The 20511-nt window shown below is 37.6% G+C and overlaps 1 protein-coding gene and 1 non-coding gene across 5 annotated transcripts in view; both read right to left on the reverse strand.

Moving 5' to 3' along the window:
- Window positions 1–9414: 9414 nt before the first annotated feature.
- On the reverse strand, window positions 9415–9527 carry LOC135273791 (U5 spliceosomal RNA). Its single transcript, XR_010341593.1, has one exon. It is a non-coding gene; the product is annotated as a U5 spliceosomal RNA (small nuclear RNA).
- A 3714-nt stretch (window positions 9528–13241) lies between these two features.
- RBM45 (RNA binding motif protein 45) overlaps window positions 13242–20511 on the reverse strand; it is a 28675-nt gene continuing 21405 nt past the window's right edge. For 3 of the 4 annotated variants that reach the window (XR_010341450.1, XR_010341449.1, XM_064373325.1), the window contains 2 exons: window positions 18026–18065; window positions 13242–15786 (listed from right to left, as the gene is read on the reverse strand). The gene's annotated coding sequence lies outside the window, so the exon portion shown is untranslated. Of the gene's footprint in view, window positions 18066–20511 lie in introns of all 4 variants that reach the window. The other variant, XM_064373324.1, reaches the window with a different exon arrangement.

The following is a 20511-nucleotide window of genomic DNA, read 5'->3' on the forward strand; positions in this document are numbered from 1 at the left end:
CCACTAATAAAGAATAGTTTGTGGCTCTTTCAACGGTTTGTAGACTATGAGTGGACCTGAATAATGAGTTAGCAAGAAACTGAACTATTATAAGAATTCTTACTTGTTCTTATTTAGTTGAAGTTTTATAGAAAAGAAGAGAAAACTAATGAATTGCTGTTAATTTTGTAGGTAAGAGTGATATTGTCTTTTTAAAAGTCATTAGTTTCTAGAGACATACTAAAACATTAAAAAATGTAATATGAAAGAGACATTTTTCCTGAGATGAGTGGATGAAAGTCTATAGTTCAGAGGTCAGCAAACTTTTTCTGTAAAGGGCTAAATAATAACTCCTTTAGGCTTTGTAGGCCATACAACTTCTGTTGCAACTACTCAACTCCACTACTACAGCACAAAAGCAGGCATGTAAACACAAGAGCTTGGCTGCGTTCCAACAAAATTTTATTTACAAAAGCAGGCAACAGGCTGGATTTAGTCTGTGGGTCATAGTTTCCAACCTCCAGGGAGAAATGAAACAAGATTTGTTGTGATTAATAATTATGAAAGCTCAGTGATGAGTACATCAAAGTTGTTACACCATTCTGTGTACATTTTATATATTTAAAATTTCCCGTAATAAATTTTCTACAATAAAAAGTCAAAAACAAAGAAGAAAGAAAATTTTGATAAGAGATAGAGAATGAGATAACCGGGCTGAGATAAAATACCTTCATATTTGATATATATACATTTTACTAGTTTACTGATCAGATTTACTGGCTATTTTCCATTTATTTATTTATTTGACAGGGTCTTGTTCTGTCACCCAGACTGGAGTGCAGTGGCTTGACCATGGCTCACTGCAGCTTTGACCTCCTAGGCTCAAGTGATCCTCCTGCCTCAATCTCCCATGTAGATGGGACTACAGGTACATGCCACCACACTGGGCCAATTTTTGTATTTTTTGCAGAGATGAGGTCTCATTTTGTTGCCCAGGCTTGTCTCAAACTCCTGGGCTCAAGCAATCCTCCAGTTTCAGCCTCCCAAAGTGTTTGGATTATAAGCATGAGTCACTGCACCCAGCCTATTATCCTTTTATATAATCTGCCTGATCTTTTTTTTTAAAAAGATATTGAATTGGAATATTTATGAAACTATTGTTTGGTAATATACTAAATTTGGTACGCTTAAGTGCCAAGGGATTTTAAAACATTTTATTTTTAAAAAACCATCACATGAAATAAAGGATATATATTTCATATAGGAGTCTAGGACTTTGGATTGCAATGCTATTGAATGTTCATGATTTACATTATTCCTTTACTCAAAACTCGTGGCCATGATTCATAATACATCTCTGTGAGCCAGGAACAGAAAATGCAATGAAGAAATTAGGTGGGAGCCATGAGTCTGCTAAACTCTAAGTCAAGAAGTAGATAGAGGCAATTGTGAGTTCATATCCTTTTGGGAGATCAGAGACAGGTTCACTGCCTAAAACCAGGAGACAGGCTGGTGATCCTCACTTACTCTCATCCCTTTCACAAGGAAGCTTGAAAAGCTGCTGCTGACTACTGCCTGGTACTACAGCTTTAGGGGAAGCTGCGAGCTTCAGGAGGCAGGACAAAAACACAAGCTGTCAACCAATATTCTACATGTTACCATGAAGGATGTGATCAATGAGTCATCCAAATGATTATTTTTAAATTTTATTTTAAGTTTCTGGATACATATGCAGGACATGCAGGTTTGTTACACAGGTAAACACATGCCATGGTGGTTTGCTGCACCTGTCGACCCATTACCTAGGTATTAAGCCCCACGTGCATTAGCTATTTTTCCTGGTGTTCTCCCTCCCCTACCCTGACCTACCCATTCACAGGCCCCAGCGTGTGATATTCCTCTTCCTGTGTCCATGTGTTCTCATTGTTCAGCTCACATTTATGAGAACATGTGGTGTTTGGTTTTCTGTTCTTGTGTTAGTTTGCTGAGGATGATGGCTTCTATTTCCATCCATGTCCCTGCAAAGGACATGATCTCATTCCTCTTTGTGGCTGCATAGTATTCCATGGTGTATATGTACCACTGTGTATGTAAGGGCATTTGGGTTGATTCCATTTCTTTGCTATTGTGAATAGTGCTGCAATAAACATGTATCTTTATAATAAATTACATGTATCTTTATAATAAAATGATTTATAGGTCCAAATTCTTTATCCCTATTTGTGCCCATATCCATTGCCACTGTAATGTTGAAATTCTTCCCATAAAAGGCAGTATACTTTTCTGGGCTCAGCCATAGGACATGCTTTGGCCAATGGGATGTTAGCAGATATGATGAAAGCAAGGGCTTGAAATGTGCTTATCTAATGGGGCTTGTCCCTTGTACTTTTGTCATCACAATCAGGAGAGTTTTCCCCAGGGTAGCTGCGGCCCTAGGCCCCGGAATAAGCAAGTGGAGCAGAAGTGACCTTCCTGTTTGCAGACCTGGTAACTCCACTCACCTCACACCCTCTCTGTGGTTGACAATGCCCCAGGTGATATGATCTAGCAGCCTTTTGGCCTCTTCCTCTCCACTCTCCCTCTCTCACTGTTCTAGGGCCACAGCTTCCTCCCTCTCCCTTGAACACCTGCCCCAGGGCTTTTGCACTGGCACACCCTCCCCCATTCTGCCCAGCTGGGTCCTTCTCATCACCCATAAGTCAGTACAATTGTCATCTCCTCAGAGAGGTCCAGGCTGTCAGACCTCATAGTCATCACCAATGCACAATACATTGCTTTTTCTATGCTTAGATAATGTTTAGATACACAAATACTTACCAATGTATTACAATTGTCTACAGTATCCAGTATAATACATGCTGTATAGGTTTGTAGCCTAGGAGCAATGGGCTACACCGTATAGCCTAGGTGTGTAGTAGGCTATACCATTTAGGTTTGTATAGTGCACTATGTTTGAACGAGGACAAAATTGCCTAACAACACACTTCTCAGAATGTATCCCCATCATTTAGTGATACATGACTGTACGTGTATGAATTTTTTCAGCTGAAGATGATAGAAATGTAAGGATAGAAATGATAAAAATTTTTCAGCTGGATTATAATCTTATTGGACCACCATGATACATGCAGTCCATCATTAGCCGTAACACCGTTATAACACATATTTTTTTTTTTCAGTTCACAGGTTTACAGATCAGGGGAACCACATCTAAAATAGACGTACACCATAAGATAGTGGAATGCAATCCTTATAAATGACTGGATGAGGCTTTTGGGGGTCCTGGGATAAGGATGAGTCTGTTTTGCTGTGGGATGGATGTAAGTAATCATGACTAAGAAGGTGGACTATAGTTGATTGAACTGATTTTTGGTCTCAGTGCTTCACACTTCCATGTATCTACCTGCTTTGCCTTGTGACTTTGAAGTTCCTCCCACAAAAGGCAAAGTATGCTTACCTGCTCCTTGATCTTGCACTTGACTGTGGGACTTGGGTTGGCCAATGAGATGTCTGCAGATGTTACGTAAGCAGGGGCTTGAACTGCTAGCACCGTGAGGCTTGTCCTATTGTGCTTTTGCCATCATCATGAGATTCCCCTAGGTAGCTGCTTCTCCCTCAGTCTGAGCTCAACAATGAACACATTGGAGCTGCCCCAGCTGACCATACACCCACAATCTGAATCAGAGGTTGCCCCACCAACTTGTGAGCAAAATAAATGCTTACTGCTGTATATCACTGAGATTTTGAGCTATGTCAGGAATAACTAATACAGAAGAGAAATCTCAAATTGTCAATATAAGGCCTGATTTAAAACTTGGTATCCTGGGAACTTGTTTGTTAAGTGCAAAATCCTTCAATAGGCAGCTGTGGATAACAGAATAATCTTTTCCACCCAAAATGAACATTAAAAGTTCATAAAATGTTCCAAAACACACAAAGAAATCTACATTAAGAAATGCTCTCAAAACTTTAATAATCAGAATGATTTGCTCCAGATTAAACTGAAATAGGACAATTGAAAGAATGAAAACACATGGACTGGGTGCAGTGGCTCTCACCTGTAATCTCAGAACTTTGGGAGGCTGAGGCAGGTCAAGAGTTTGAGACCAGCCTGGTCAACATGGTGAAACCCTGTCTCTACTAAGAATACAAAAATTAGCTGGGTGTGATGGCATGTGCCTGTAATCTCAGCTACTCAGGAGTCTGAGGCAGAAGAATTGCTTGAACCTGGGAGGCAGAGGTTGCAGTGAGCCGAGATCCCACCCCTGCACTCCAGCCTGGGTAACAAAGCAAGACTCCATCTCAGAAAAAAGAAAAAAAGAATGATAATATATGTTTAGAATCCTCAAAAAGTGAGATGATGCAATAATATAATTTTTTTTTTTTTTTTTTTGAGATGGAGTCTTGCTCTGTCACCCATGCTGGAGGGCAATGGCACAATCTCAGCTCACTGTAACCTCCGCCTCCTGGGTTCAAGTGATTCTCCTGTCTCAGCCTCGCAAGTAGCTGGGATTACAGGCGCATGCCACCATGCCTGGCTGATTTTTGTATTTTTAGTAGAGAAGGGGTTTCACTATGTTGGCCAGGCTGATCTCAAAGTCCTGACCTCAGGTGATCTGCCCACCTCAGCCTCCCAAAGTGCTGGGATTACAGGTGGGAGCCATTGTGCTGGGCCACATAAATTTTTAAAAAGAATAAATTATGAAACAAAATCAGGCTTAAATGACCCAAGAATAGGTAGAAATAGTTTATTAAAAATTTGCTGGACATGGTGGTGTGTAGTCCACCACACCATGGTGGTGTGCCTGTAGTCCCAGCTGTTTGGGAGGCAGAGGCAGGAGGATGGTGGGAGGCCAGAAGTTTAAGGATGTAGAGCACTATGATTGGCCCCATCAATAGCCACTGCACTCCAGCCTGGGCAACACAGTGAGACCCTATCTCTAAAAACACAAACATTTTTTAAAATAAATAAAATAAAAGAGTTCAAAAAATTAGAACATACCAATTTAAAGATGCAATGGGCATTCTAGACTACACACAGTCTCAGAGAGAATTACTATATTTTAAGGCATTACTGAGGAAATAATGCAAAATGCAACAAAGAGATTTTTGAAAATAAGTGAGAAAATAAGTGACATAGAGAACAGAGAAGCTCCAACTGTCTAATAAACTTTCAAAAGAAGAAAATAGAGAAAATTACAAAGAAGCAATATTTGAAGAGATAGGAGCAGAGAACTTTCCAAAACTGAAGAATAACCCCTTGGAGTAAAAGCACATTTTGTACCAAGCAGGATATAATACAAACTCGTATGTAGACACATAAGAGTAAAACTGCAGGATTAAAAAAAAAAATTAAAGTTATCAAAGAGGGAAAAATAATTAACCACAAAGGTATAAAAATTAGACTAATAAGATTTCTAATTGAGAAAAATAAGTGACAGGATGCAATGGAATAATCGTTTCAAATTGCTAAGAGAAAGTAACTCCGTATGCAGAATTCTATACTCAGCCAAAAGCTATTATCTAAGAGTGAAAGCAAAGTAAAGGCATTTGCAGACAAAAAGAAAAGAAATGAAACAAAACTCCAGATACATCTCACTGAAATAACCATTACAGATTTCAAGAGGAAAAGTGAATGTAAGGGCAAGAAGTTAGATGCAAAATACAATGGTGATTTTTATGGTATGTGAACTGAATATCAATAAAATTATTTTGTGTAAAAAGAAAAAATGATGGGCATAAAATTGTCATGTTTGAATATTGATTTTTTAAAAAATGTATTTTATGATAAAAATGTTGATACTGAATTTCCAGACAATAAAAGGAAATGTAGGAATCGGTTAATGAGAAAACAAAATAACGTCCTTTTCTTGTTTGGAAGAAAGATGTTCCAAGTAAGGAGAACATCAAAGTGGGGGGATAATAGGAAACCTTATCAACCTGGCAGAAGACCAAAACTGAAGAAGCAAATGTAAATAATGATAAACACATAAAATAAAATGGTAAAAAATAAATGCTAGAGCTAGGCATGATAGGCCGGGTGTGGTGGCTCATGCTTGTAATCCCAGCACTTTGGGAGGCCGAGGTGGGTGGATCACTTGAGGTCAGGAGTTCAAGACCAGCCTGAACAACATGGTGAAACTCCGTCTCTACTAAAAATACGGGAATGGTGGCACATACCTGTAATCCCAGCTACTTGGGAGGCTGAGGCAGGAAAATCGCTTGAATCCAGGAGGCGGAGGTTGCAGTGAGCCAAGATTGTGCCATTGCACTCCCACATGGGCAACAAAAGAGAAACTCTGTCTTAAAAAACAAACAACAACAAAAAAGAGCTAGGCACGATGGCACACACTAGAAGTCCCAGCTATTCGGGAGGATGAGGCAGGAGGATCACTTGAGTCCAGGAGTCCAAGACCAGCCTGGGCAACGCAGCAAGACCACACTTCTAAATGAATGAATGAATGAATGAGTAAATAAGTAAATCTAAATGTCATTAATCACAATGAACGTAAACGAGTTAAACTGATCTAATGAATGACAGACTATCAGATTCCAAAAGAAACAAAATCTAGCCACATGTTGCTTGTAAGGGATACATCCAAAGTAAAATGTCACAGGAATTTTGAAATAAAGAAATAAAAATGCACTACACAGAGTTCTGATTCTGAAAATGAGAGAGGAGCTTGTATCAGACTATATGTTCTATAATAATTATAAACTCTGGGGAACACATATATATATTCAATTAGTTCATATATATGTGAACTAATTGATAATTGACATATATATGAACTAATTGAAGGTACTTGGAGAATCAAAAGCAGGAAGAAACCAACGGGAGTAAACACTGAAAGAAGAGAACCACACTGGGCGAGATTCATGTTTATGAAACCTTACCTCAGCACAGTGATGCCAGAACTCAAGCAGAGAAGTGCAGTCTTACTGGCTTGAGTCAGTGGGCACAAACTGGGGATGCCTAAGCAATATGAGCACAAGGGAGCATCCCCCAAAAGGGATAGAGCCAAAAAACAAGGAGTCCCAACATCTATGATAAACCTCACTCAAATTTTTTGGCTGACTCTTTGGCTGTGCATGTGCAAAGGAGACCGCCAAAGGTGATGGTGATGGAAAATAACAGCTGGAAAGCTGAAAACTCCAACAGAAATCCAGTCGCTGCCAACTGCAAAAGAGGCAGAGTTGGAAATGGGGGTCCAAGCAAGCTAAGCGACTGCTAGAATAGAAATAAAGACTCTTCATAAAAAGGTAATAGAATCTAGTCAAAACAATGTTTGATTCCCAATGTCTTATATATGATAAAGCTAAACATGCGAATGACTAATGCTACAACTGTTATTTTTACAACAGACACTCTTCAGCCATGAAAAGGAATGAACCATTGATACACACAGTAGCATGGATGAATTTCACAGACCTCATACTGAGTGAAAGCAGATAAACACAAATGGGTACACAGTCAGCTTTCTGTATCCCTGGGTTCTACATCTGTGGATTCAACCAGCCTAGTTTGAAAATATATGAAAAAAAATGGATGGTTGTGCCTGCACTGAACACATACAGACTTTTTTCCTGTCATTATTTCCTTAACAATACAGTATAAAAACTGCTTACATAGCATTTACATTTTACTAGGTATTGTAAGTAATCTACAGATAAAGCAAACAGGAAAATGTGCATAGATTATATGCAAATGCTACAGCATTTTATTTTTACTTTTTTTTGAGACAGGGTCTTGCTCTGTTACCCAGGCTGGAGTGCAGTGGCACAATCTCTGCCCCCTAGGCTCAAGTGATCTTCCCACCTCAGTCCCCCAAGTAGCTGGGACTACAGGTATGAGCCACCATGCTAGGCTAATTTTTTTTTTTTTTTTTGGGTAGAGATGGAGTTTAACCATATTGCCTAGGCTGGTCTCAAACTCCTGAGGTCAAACAATCCACCCGCCTCGACCTCCCAAAACACTGGAGTTACAGGCGTGAGTCACTGTGCCTGGCCTACATCACTTTATATGAGACTTATCCATTTGAGCATCAGTGGATTTTGTTATCTGCAGGGAGGTCCTGAGAACATTCCTCTGCAGTTACCAAGGGACAACTGTGTACTGCATGATTCCATGTAGGTGATGTTCTAGAAAACACAACACTATCTAGTGTGAATGAAATCAGAAAAAGGAGATTCTTGTGAGCTTGATGGGAAAGGGGCATGAGGGAACTTGCTGACCCAATAAAAATGATCTATATCTTGAAGGGATGCGATTGTCAAGAACTGTGAAGGGTTGGAGATGTTACCCTATTTGCAAGATAAAAAACCTGCCACCGTCTCCTGCATCAGAGACAAAGGATTTCATTATCCACAACACAGTAAGTGGCTTGAGCTGCATGTCTGCCTTGGCTCCTGTCATCCCCCAAGTCTTACAGGGGTAATGCAGAGGGGCCTGAATGGATGCCATGCATGCAGCACTGTGTGCTAGAACTGAAGAACACCAAGCTTAAGGAGCCTTAATCTTTAACCAAGAGCTGTAAGTCTGCTTTCCCTTTGCCCTGGAAGGAAACAGTATCTTAATTTTACTGGATAGAACTTGTCTTTTGCTCCAGAGGGAGACACCATCTGTCTTCTGAGACTGTTTACTTTATAAAATCCTTAAGAAGATAGTGCCTCTGCTTACAAAACAAACAGAAACACAATAGACCCATGGGAATAGTCTCCAAAAGTGAGTTATGAGAGTGTTTGCATTAATCAAGAATTCTCAAATCTTACGCTTAAGCAGTGTAGACTACACTGTAATCTTTATCCCCAATAACACAACAATAAAATCCTTTAAAACAAACACAAAAACAGAATTAGGTGTGGACAAATTAAGGATGACGGAAAAGGGGGATTCCTGTGTTCTTGTGAATCCTCTAAAATTGATAGGTTTGGTAGAAGTCAGCCTGCCTTACTCAAGTGGCAGCTGACCTCACTGTAAACTATTTCTTCAAACTACATTATAGAGTTATAATAGCGTATAATAATTATATAAGCTATTATATATAAGGGCAAATAAGTCATCTTTTTTTCTTTCTCTTCACCATTATGTCCTTGGCAACTAGTACATACATGTTCAATATATTATTGTTGAATGAACTTGTACAACCAAGATGAAAAGGGAACCAACACTTTGACCCCAAAGTCACTAAGTCACCTCTTTATCCTGCCATCTGTCATCTTTTACTCTTGCTTTCACATCTTCTCATCTCAGTTATACTTTTCTTATCTTTTCCTGCCACCTCATTCTTTCAAGGAGTCATAAAATGGAATAAAATTTTTTTCACAATTGCATGGCCTATTTATAATATAAAGATTTCATATTTCCTTCTTAAAAAACAAGCAAACAAAACCCAGAACAGTGGTTGAATTAAACAGCATGTAAACTTTAAAAAAAAAATTAAACAAGAGGCCTCAAAAAATTGGGTGAAAACTCATAACTGTTCCTCTCCACAGAAATCTTCAGTAAAGGCAAAAGATTTATATGATCTGAAGATAAACCAGAGTATCACAATGTGTGACTTAAGTGAGGCCATGGAATCATATTTGTTGAGCATTAATCCCAGCTCCATTTGCTATGTGTCCTGTCAGAAGTCATTTAACCTCCCTGTGCCTCACAGTATTAATTTCACAGAACTGTTAGATGGCTAAATGGGAAAATATCTCACAGTGCTTGGAACAGCAGTGATACAGTAAGAGTATAACAAGTATCATTTATTATTCAAAAAATCATCTAGATTTGTATTTGGACTGTGAACTAGGCACTAGTAGAATTGTACAAAACAACAAAAACACAACATTAAAATAAAAATTAGCATAATCTTTAAAAATAAGCCTAAGTAAAACTTCAATTTGAAAAGGTAGTACCTAAATAATTGTTGCAACATCTATAGACAATACACATTTGTTTACAGAATCTCTGCAGAAGATACACATAGGAATCCTTTATGTTGTAATCCAAATGGATAAAAATTGATTTTGTGCCTACTATGTGTAGGGTGCATAGCTGTGTTTGAGGTTACAAAAATAAAACACAGGCTTTGCTCATAAAAACCACAATTCAGTAGGGCATACAGGATACTTTTTAGATTTTTTTAAAGGTACAAATGTTCACCAAGGAAAAATGAAAAATAGTGAAAAGCAAATACGCCCACAAGGTTCTTTCTTTTTCTTTTCTTTTCTTTTCTTTTTTTTTTTTTTTTTTTTTGAGAGGGAGTTTTGCTCTTGCTGCCCAGGCTGGAGTGCACTGGTGTGATATTGGCTCATTTCTCGAGTTCAAGCGATTCTTCTGCCTCAGCTTCCCGAGCAGCTGGGATTATAGGCATGCGCTACCACATCCGGCTAATTTTGTATTTTTTGTAGAGACAGGATTTCTCCATGTTGGTCAGACTGGTCTCAAACTCCCGACCTCAGGTGATCCACCCAGACTCCCAAGTGCTGGGATTACAGGACTGAGCCACTGCCTCAGCCTCCTGAAGTGCTGGGATTACAGGCATGAGCCACTGTGCCTGGCCTGCTCTTTCAAATCCATTCTAGTTTTTAAAAAAATCATTAACCACATTATACGCAATTTTGTATTCTGTTTGCTTTCTCTAAGTAGTAAGCATTATTTCCATTCTATCCCATAGTTTTGGAAGGATTTGGTGTTACACAATATTCGATTAGTGTGTGCATGTGGTAGCATCTGTAATCTTCGTTATGACCATTGATATTTAGTTTAGTGGTTAAGAGACTGGGCATCAATTTTAAGTCTGCCTGTATCTGAAGACCAGCTTCCCCATTTGCTGGCTGTTACTTGGGCAAGTTACTTTATTTTCTGAATGTACTTCAGCTTCCTGTTGATAAAACAGGAAAAATAGTACTAACATCATAGAGTTCTGAGATATATGTAAAGTCACTCGCCCAGTGCCTGGCAATAAATCTAGCAAATAAGCAGTTTTAGACATTGTGTTTGCCTTACCAACATGCTTTTCATACCTTCTCCATTATACTGCAGTCATGCGGTTGGGAACAAGGCTAGATACTGATTCATTTAAACAACTCAGGCTAGTCCCATCCTTCTAGCTAGTGATTGTTTCAAACTAATCATGCATAATCCAAAGAGTCCATGACAGTCATATGATCACGAATGAACAACCAATTTGGGCAAACAGACTTCATTGTGGCTACACTGAGATGTGTATTAGAATTTGAGAGCAACCTGAGCAACAAAGTGAGACCTTGTCCCCACCAAAAAAAAGCGTATTGACAGTTTTTCCTCCCTCAATGGGAACTCCTCTTTCATCAAAGGATAAACCCTACTTGGTAATGGTAAGTTGTTCTTTGAACACATGATTTATATTTCTAATATTTTATTTAGGTTTGTTTGCATCCATATTCATAGGTAAAAGAACAATCATAACTTTTTGTCTTTTCAAAGTTTTGGTGTCAGGGTAACAATAACTGCACAAAATTTAATGTGGTATACACCCACCTTTTTCTGTCTGCCAGAGAAAACTGATATACCATAGAAGTAATGTGTTTCTTAAAAGTTTGGGAGAATGCATAAAGTGATCAGGACTCATTGGAGGAGATATAATTCACTGGTGACTACATTTTTTCTTTGGTTATTGAGCTGTTTGAATTTTGTAGGTTTTCTAAACTTGTGTACTGAATATATCTTTTTTTTTTTTTGAGATGGAGTCTCACTCTGTCACCAGGCTGGAGTGGAGTGGCGTGATCTCCCCTTACTGCAACTTCCACCTCCTGGGTTCAAGCAATTCTCCTGCTTCAGCCTCTTGAGTAGCTGGAACTACAGGTGTGCACCACCACACCCAGTTAATTTTTGTATTTTTAGTAAAGATGGGGTTTCACCATGTTGGCCAGGATGGTCTCAATCTCTTGACCTCATGATCTGCCTGCCTCAGCCTCCCAGTGTTGGGATTACAGGTGTGAGCCACTGTGCTGGTGCTGTACTGAATATTTCATAGCAAGTATTTGAACTAAAATAGAGAATTAAGGATGGCATTTAGTTTTTTAATAATCTTCTGGTTTTCATTATCTTTATTTCTGATTTTGATTTTTTAAAAAAATGCATTTGCCAGGAGGTTGTCTATTTGCTTTCAATTTATTTCTAATTAGTCTTATCCGAATTGTTACTTTTTGCCCTTGTGTTACATGTCTAATTCATTCATTTTCACGTTCTATATAATAGTGGCTATCAGTTTGCCTTTCAGCATAGCTTTAAACACATCTTCTCATTTTTATTTGCCATTTTGTTTTCACTCAATTTTACTGGACCTTTTTGACAAAACACTGTTTAGAAGGCTTCTAAATTATTTTTTAGGGGATTGTAATTTAATTAGTATTTTTTAGTTTTATTACCATGTGTAACTTTTGCCCTTTAAAATGCACTGCAAGGAAACTGTCAGGCTCTGAGGATTGCTTTCAGCTATCACAGGCCATTCAGATGCTGAAGTAATGTACAGCAGGTGGGCATTGAATATCAGACCCATTTAATTCGTAAGGAATCCAAGGAGGCCTATAGGATCTAGGCTTAGGGTAGAAGACAGCAAGAGATGTCCTTGCAATCAGACCAAAGGACTTCAAACAAAGAGGCTGGAAAGAATATGTTGGAGGTGTTTCTATTATCCTGCTACAAATACTTTAAATCAGCTAATGTGCAAAAATCTAAGAGATCTTTCTGGGTCCTCTATGCTGCTTTTGTCATGTGACATTGCTATCTGATGGATTTGTAAACTATTTCATTTGAGAAAAGTTAATTCTATTTTTTCTGTACATATTGTTTGCTTTATCACTTTTCATTTCTTGAGGATAATTTCTCCCTCTATTTGTGTTGTGATGGTTCACGGAACATGTTTAGGTTTCCATCACAATACTTACAGTATTGTAAAGGCCTCGGTACTTTCACATTTTAATCCTATATAAGCCTGCGTTTAAGTGGCAGGGTCTGTTGTCTTCACTAGTAATTGCAGTTTTATCAGTGACTATGCTCCTGTTATTTAGCCTTATAACTTCTCCTTAAATTGTACTCTGAGATACTTTTTGGGTTAAGTGTGTGTGACAGAATTGGATTTAAAGGTAAGTCTCTTGGATGAAGGAAATACTTTCATTTTGTTTTTAGAATTTAAACAGATCAAACAATTTTGGTCTTATGTGCTTTTTTTTTGACATTTGTCAAACATACAATCTCACTTTTGTATTGTTCAAGAATTTGAAGAGGAGACATTCTGTTATTAATTTTATTATTAACCACCTTAACAGATTTCAAAAGATTCTTAATCTTACATTTATCAAAGTAAAAAAAATTAATTTTTATATTTCTTTACAAAAGAGAAGGATTTTTATCCCTTACCTGCCTCTGCCCCCTGAAAAAAAGAAACTGCCATACCTTTCTGGCCTTCATTAACTTAACCAAGGGTTATAAACCCCACTGAAAAATTTTGGAATAGATAAATCATATAATAAACCTCTTTTTTAAAAAAAAAAATGAAATTTACAATTATCTTTATTATTCTAGTAGTTTCAGTGATGATTTCAATATTCACCAACTAGCCTTTCTTTCCTTATTCTTTTATTCTTAATTTTGATTCATTTTGGGAGTGTGGTGATTAATTTTTTTCCAGAAAGGGCAAATAAGCAGTACATTGTATCTCCCAGAATGACTGTTACCTTTACAATTTGGATGAGTAGAAAAATCCTGGGCTACAAAACAGCAGACATTGCTCCATTCCAGATGGCATTTAAAATGTGTAGAAGAGGATCTTCAGTCTTGTGCTTTTTAAAATTTTTTAGGTCAACAATCTTTCTTCTATTAAAGCGGGTTACTGTTTATTGGGAACATCTATTAGTCAAATGATAAGTCTCTGTAATCAGCCTTTTTGACCTGCATCTTTTCTCTTGCTATATTCATTGGAGGATGCTTTTTATCTTTTGCTTTGGTGCTTTTTGCTCATCCTAACTTATTTACACTGCAGAATCCTTTAAAGGAAAGCTTTTAAAGCACAATATATAACATCGATGAAGGTATTTATGATCTGGATAATGAACAAGAAGTCGGGGAACCCCCTTCCAACTTCCCTTTGTGGGCTCATGAGAACCTATAGGATTCTGAAAGGTAGTTCAGTATTCACTGTTCATCGTGGATTCAATTTTCTTTAGTGCCATGACTATTTATTATTTCTGACACAAATATTAATTTAGCTTCTCCTTTTCTTTTCTCACTCTTACTCTCCTGCCATCTTGCCATCACAATACCCTACTGCATCATAGGGGGAGCAAAAGCAGATCTTTTCTAATATTTCTTGTTCTGTAAGCACTGGAAGAACAAAGGCCTTCTTTCTAAACGCTTCAGGACATTGCTCTTCTCTCCTTCTGCAGAACTGTCTGTTTCACCAGCCTCATGCTGATTTTTGCTTTATTCACTAAGAAAGAAAAACTTTAATTGAAGTAAAAGATAAATTAAAAACACATACTCCATAGAATACAGCTCAAAAGACGATCAGTTATCCCCATCCTCGTCAAGAAAGACAAGATCACCAGCACACCATAACTCCCTTTGTGACCTTCCCCATTCTATCTGCTCAAAGGTGTGTTTTGCTTGTTTCTGAACTCTGTAAGTGGGAATACAACAGCACATCTTTTGTTGGCTGGTTGCTTTTGTTAAACATTATGTTAGTGAGATTCCTTCAAATCGTTAAGTGTAGCAAGAGTTAGCTCATTTCCTTGCTATAGAGTGTTATATGCATTCTGTTCATGGACATTGGGGTTGTTTCCACTTTGAGGCTACTGTGAATAATACTAAGAACACTTTTCTATGTATCTTTTGGTACATATATGTACACATCCTTGTTGGATATATGCTTGAAGTAGAATTGCTGAGTTGAGGGGGTACATATGTTCAACTTTAGTAGATACTGTCAAACATTTTCCCAAATGGTTGAGCCAACTTACACTTGCACCGGCAGTTCTTATTGCTCCACACTGTGTACTTGGTATTGTCAACATTTTAATTCTTGCTGTTCATACCACTGTTAGGGTATCTTATTGCAGTTTTAATGTGCAGCTCATTAATGACTAATATGGTTGAACATTTTGAGTTTTAAAAGATTCTTAAACTTAATTAACTGTCAAATTAAAAAGAATATTTTAATATTTCTTTACAAAAGGAATCCACCCAATCCCTGTCCTCTGCCAAAAACACAAAACAAAACCCAAAACCAAAAGAACCCTCCCCCACCAAACAAAAACCCTGCCATCTCTTTTGGTCTTTTGTGAAGTGCTTGTTCAAATCTTTTGCCCATTTAGTTACTTATTTCTCAATGAGGTTATCTAGGCCAATTGCAGAGAACTGTCAGACTCGGAATATTGCTTTCAGCTTTCACAGTCTACCCAGTAAGTGCTGATATAATACCCAGCAGGTGGTCAGAGGTGTTAGACTCATTTCATCCCCCCAGGAAATCCCAGGAGGTCTGTCAGATCTAGGGTAGAAGAGGGTAAGGGACTTCCTTGCAATAAGATAAAAGTTCTCAGGTCAAAGAAGCTGAAAAGAACATTCCATACCCCCTGCTCCCCATCTGTAAGTATCAGCTGATTTAGATCAGCTGATGTGCAGAAGCTAATAGGTCTTTTTGTGCTGGTTATGTCACCTTTGCCATTCATACTCTTCTAGTCAGAGTCAGGATCTTTTATGACTCCCCTACAGAGGTGAATGCCAGGTGTGGTTCTCTTAGTCAAGGAAACCTCCAACATAGTGCAGCTTCAGGGCCACTAGTGAAAGAATGCAGAAAGAAGCCTATTATGACAAGACTCTCAATAGCTGTCTCAAATTAATAGTATAGCTTTCAGATATGTAAGTTAATAAGGAGTGTTAGAAGATGGGAGGTGAAGGTGTCATCTTGTTTTATTAACAAGATGTTCTGATGTCGAATTGGAGTCAGCCATTTTTAAAAATCCTACCCCTTACTGGTATTCTACTAAATTTCGATTTCGTAGAAATTCTAGTTTCCACTATTCTTACCTAAGTTTCTATGATTGATACGAATTTTCTTCCTATTTAATGTTTTCAAGGATATTTTCATAGAACACTGGGAGAGGAGGTTTGCAGTGGCTTGTATTTACACTACTAATTATTATCTTTCCTATTTTCTAGATGAGAAAACAGACCCAAGAAGGCAATGTGGGTACCATATATGAAACTCACTTTCTGGGAACTGAAGGCCAATAATATCAACAAGATCTAGAAGACATGATAAATTCCTGTTACAAATAGCTAAAAGCTAATTGGTAGAAGTTGGGTATTCCAGGCACGTTGCTAATCTTTAAGGATGATGTAAGGGAGATCTACTTCCGTTTTCTTTGTGTGTGAAATACCTCCTTTGAGTTAACATAGTAAATAAGACTGTAGGGATGACATTACAGTACCTGGTATAGACTCCTTATTGCCTATGATTCCCAGATTTAGGCTAAAATTATTAGGAGATAAGTCCTGTTAGAAATTGCTGGTGAAAGAAATAAGCCAAGATGGTACCTAATGGTAGATAAATACTGGTAGAAGTTGGTGATGATAAACCAAAAGTAGGTGCTATCTTTGCTAGTACACTTTTTTTGCCACTGTTGGTTCAGTCTTGACATTGCCAAAGCAGTTCACCCTGTCCAGTGCTCTCAGCAACTATTGTAGATTGTTTCTAAAGTCAGTCCTCCAAGCAACAGATTATAATCTTCTTCTCTACCTTCTTCAAATGATCATGCTCGCACTTACATTAAGTTATGAATGTACTAATATAGAAGAGGGAGGAAGTCTTTTGTGCCAGTGGAGAAATGATGTAAGAATGTAAAAATTATCTCCTAGGGCCAAAACCCAACACAATGGATAGGCTTTGTTTTATTTTATTTTTATTTTTGAGATGGAGTCTTGCTCTGTCACCCAGGCTGGAATGCAGTAGCGAAATCTTGGCTCACTGCAACCTCTGCCTCAGCTTCCTTAGTAGCTGGGATTACTCCAGGTGATTCTTCTGCCTTAGCCCTCCTTAGTAGCTGGGATTACAGGTGACTGCCACCACACTGGCTAGTTTTTTTGTATTTTTTTTCAGTAGAGACAGGGATTTACCATGTTGGCTAGGCTGGTCTCGAACTCTTGACCTCAAGTGATCCGCCCACCTCAGCCTCCCAAAGTGCTGAGATTACAGGCATGAGCCACTACACCTGACCCAGATAGGCTTTGTTGACAAAGAGAGGAAAAAAATGAAATTATATACTTTTATATATCACATCTTCTAGTAATTAGAACATAATTTTAAAGTAGATGACTTTAATTTTTTTTCTAGCATAAAAAAACAACAAAGAAACAGAATAAGCAAGCAAACAAAACCCTTAAAAACTCTGAGCTAATGAATGCTGCTACCTATGTCTTGCTAATGCTAGAAAATATTAATATATGAGCAAAAAAAGCAAGGAGTTGTAATATCATGTACTTACAAAATCAGAAAAGAATCTGAAGAATTCAGAAAACATGGTTTCACAGAAGTTATTGTTGAGAAGCACTTTGGTTATTCTTCTGTGCTCAGTATTTCCCCCAATTTCTGGAGAAAACAGTACTGGTACTTGCCTTTTACACAGTTCTTGAGTTTTGTACCTCATATACAAACAACTGTTTAAAAATGGTCTCCTGAAGCCTTCCTTCTGCCACTACTGCAGCATTGTGGTCAGACAGGCAGTTTCTAAGAGTACCACAGTGGTGCAGCCTAGGTTAGCTAGCTCACATGGACCTTGACATCTAGATACTGCCTTCAATTCATATATGACAGTCTCAGAACTCCCTTTTTCTCTGATAACCACTCAAATAAATTTTCACAGGGCCTGGTAACTTTTTCAAAGTATAGTAGGAGCTGCATTTTCTACTGAGGATAAAACTTTTCTATCTTAAAGTCAAAGCATGGCCATTAATGAAGGAACTACACCTTGATATTTTAACTGAATACTGCTGTCTGATCTCCTACCAATACCATACCTTCAGTTCCCAGGATCCATGTGCTCTTGAGCTACTGTTTCTAGAAAAGGAAACAATGCAATCCATTTATTAGAATTCAGGTATTAAAATGGAACTTCTTATCTAATAAGGATTACCTTTTTGGTTTTCTCTTTACTGAAATCATATGTAAAAATAATTGCCCTGATTTTTAATAGCGCTTACCATCCACATATGGAACAAAGCCTGTGTGTGGCTATACCTCTAGGTGAAAAGGCAATAGATTTCACTTGTTTTTGCCCTCACTGATTTTTAGTTTTAGTATTTATTAAAGTCACTGAAAGTTAAAATGTACCTATAAATCAAAAAAGCAATCATTTTACAAGAAGATTCACCTTAGGACTGTAAGAACACTCACATACATATAGAGGGGTTTCTGTACCCTTTTGATTATTCTATTTCAGTTTTTTAGAAAATGATAATTACATCTCCTTCATGCTCCTTTGACATTTAAAACAAATAACATGTACCTATGTACTTCTTCAGAGCCCCAATCTTTGGTAATTTTTTTATATAACTCACTTAAAAATAAATGTAAATAAAAAATATTAGGTAAAAGCTTTGAATGGCATAAACAGTTACCATCCCTTATGAACATCAATAAAAATGCTGGCCTATTACTTGTTATTTATGAGACTGTGTTTTTCAGTTTCTTAATGCAATTCATATTTACTGATATTAAACTGAGGAAAAACCAGATGCATAATTCTAAAAAATGCCCAAGATAAAAAGACTAAGAAACAACTTCTCGATGCCTTACTTTTACAACAGTCCAACCTAAGGTCCAACATACGAAACCTCTTTAGGCCAGTATATTCCAAAGTGAATGCCACTGACCACCCCATCATAACCACAGCTTGTTCAAAAACTCACCCCAAACCTACAGAACCAGAATACCTATATTTTAAACAAACACTCAGGGTGATTCCTGTGGACACCAAAGTTTAAGAACCATAGTTTTGGCTGGGTGCAGTGGCTCATGTCTGTAATCCCAGAAATTTCAGAGGCCGAGGCAGGCAGATCACCAGAGGTCAGGAGATCCAGACCAGCCTGACCAACGTGGAGAAACCCCATCTCTACTAAAAATATAAAATTATCTGGTGTGGTGATGCATGCCTGTAATCCTAGCTACTCAGGAGGCTGAGGCAGGAAATTGCTCAAACCTGGGAGGAAGGGTTTGCGGTGAGCAGAGACCGCACCATTGCACTCCAGCTTGTGCAATAAGAGTAAAATTCCTCAAAAAAAAAAAAAAAAAAAAAAAAGCACAGTTTTAGGCATTTCAAACACCATCATTTCATTTCCATCTCAGGGCCTTAAATTAACATTGAAATGCTGCACTTTATCACCAATGTTTACCACCACCTAGTGGTAAATTCCCTTATTTCTGCTCTCTATGGCTTCATTCATACTGAATAGGATCCCAACTGAGAGAGAACAAAATTCAGAGAAAGCTAAAATTTTAGACCAATAATTTCCTGGGTATTTTTCCCTATCTTTTTATCTATAGTGGATGAAATCTGTGGAACTAAAAATACTGAACATTTTCTAAATGTATTTAACCATGAAAAATTCTTTCTAGTATTCCAAGGAACATAGTTTGGAACATGTTGATTTAGAAGCAGCAAATTTTACAGTTGCTTTCAGTACCTGTAACCTACCATACAAGACCTCAGTTGATGAATTTACAAGAAGGCTTTGATCAGGCTTATTTTAAATGTTTTTCTTATTTTAACTACATACTTGAGAGGTTTATTGAGCTGTACTGCTTATTATTTAAAAATTTTTTAAAATAAATATACACTAATAAACACTATTAGCAGTTTTAATAACTAACATTCGCTGAGCATCTAAATATTTATATATTATGTTCTCATACTCAAAGTGCTCCTAAGAAGTAAACATTAAGGTGAAGACATAAACAACTAGATTACTAAATGCTATTTTTAGGTTCTAGAATTTCCTCATTCTAAGAAAAATCTGAAATTCTAGTTGTTAAAATACAGCTTTAGGGATCAACTGCAAAAGACAGGAAGACAGGACCAAAGCTAAATAACTGAGAGGATTAAGATGAAATGCACGCAGAAGCTAAGTAAGCATTGTTTACTGAGACATGCAACTGGGAAAGAAAACAAAACAGGTTGTACTGAAAACACAAAGTGTTTTGTAGGTAGAGAGGTATCATATGATCTCTTTAGAATTTATATTAGGATTCAAAGAAATACACCTAGATAAGGTACCTTACTCTTACCACAGCTGCTGGGACTGGCTGCCTGACTTGTAGAAGGGAGAAACCAGGATCATTTAATCTGAACAGAGAATGTGGAGGGCTGGCCAGGTATATGATAACTAACATGTGACAGATTCAATTTCTCCTAGAAAGTCCAGTGAAATACTTTAATAGGGGAAAATTGTAGGAAATCAGATTTTGTCTCAATTGTGAAGATTAACCAAAGATGCAATGGACTCTG

This window comes from Aotus nancymaae, unplaced genomic scaffold, assembly GCF_030222135.1.
Source record: "Aotus nancymaae isolate 86718 unplaced genomic scaffold, 86718_ANA_hifiasm-v0.15.2.pri h1tg000008l, whole genome shotgun sequence".
NCBI classification, from domain to species: domain Eukaryota; kingdom Metazoa; phylum Chordata; class Mammalia; order Primates; family Aotidae; genus Aotus; species Aotus nancymaae.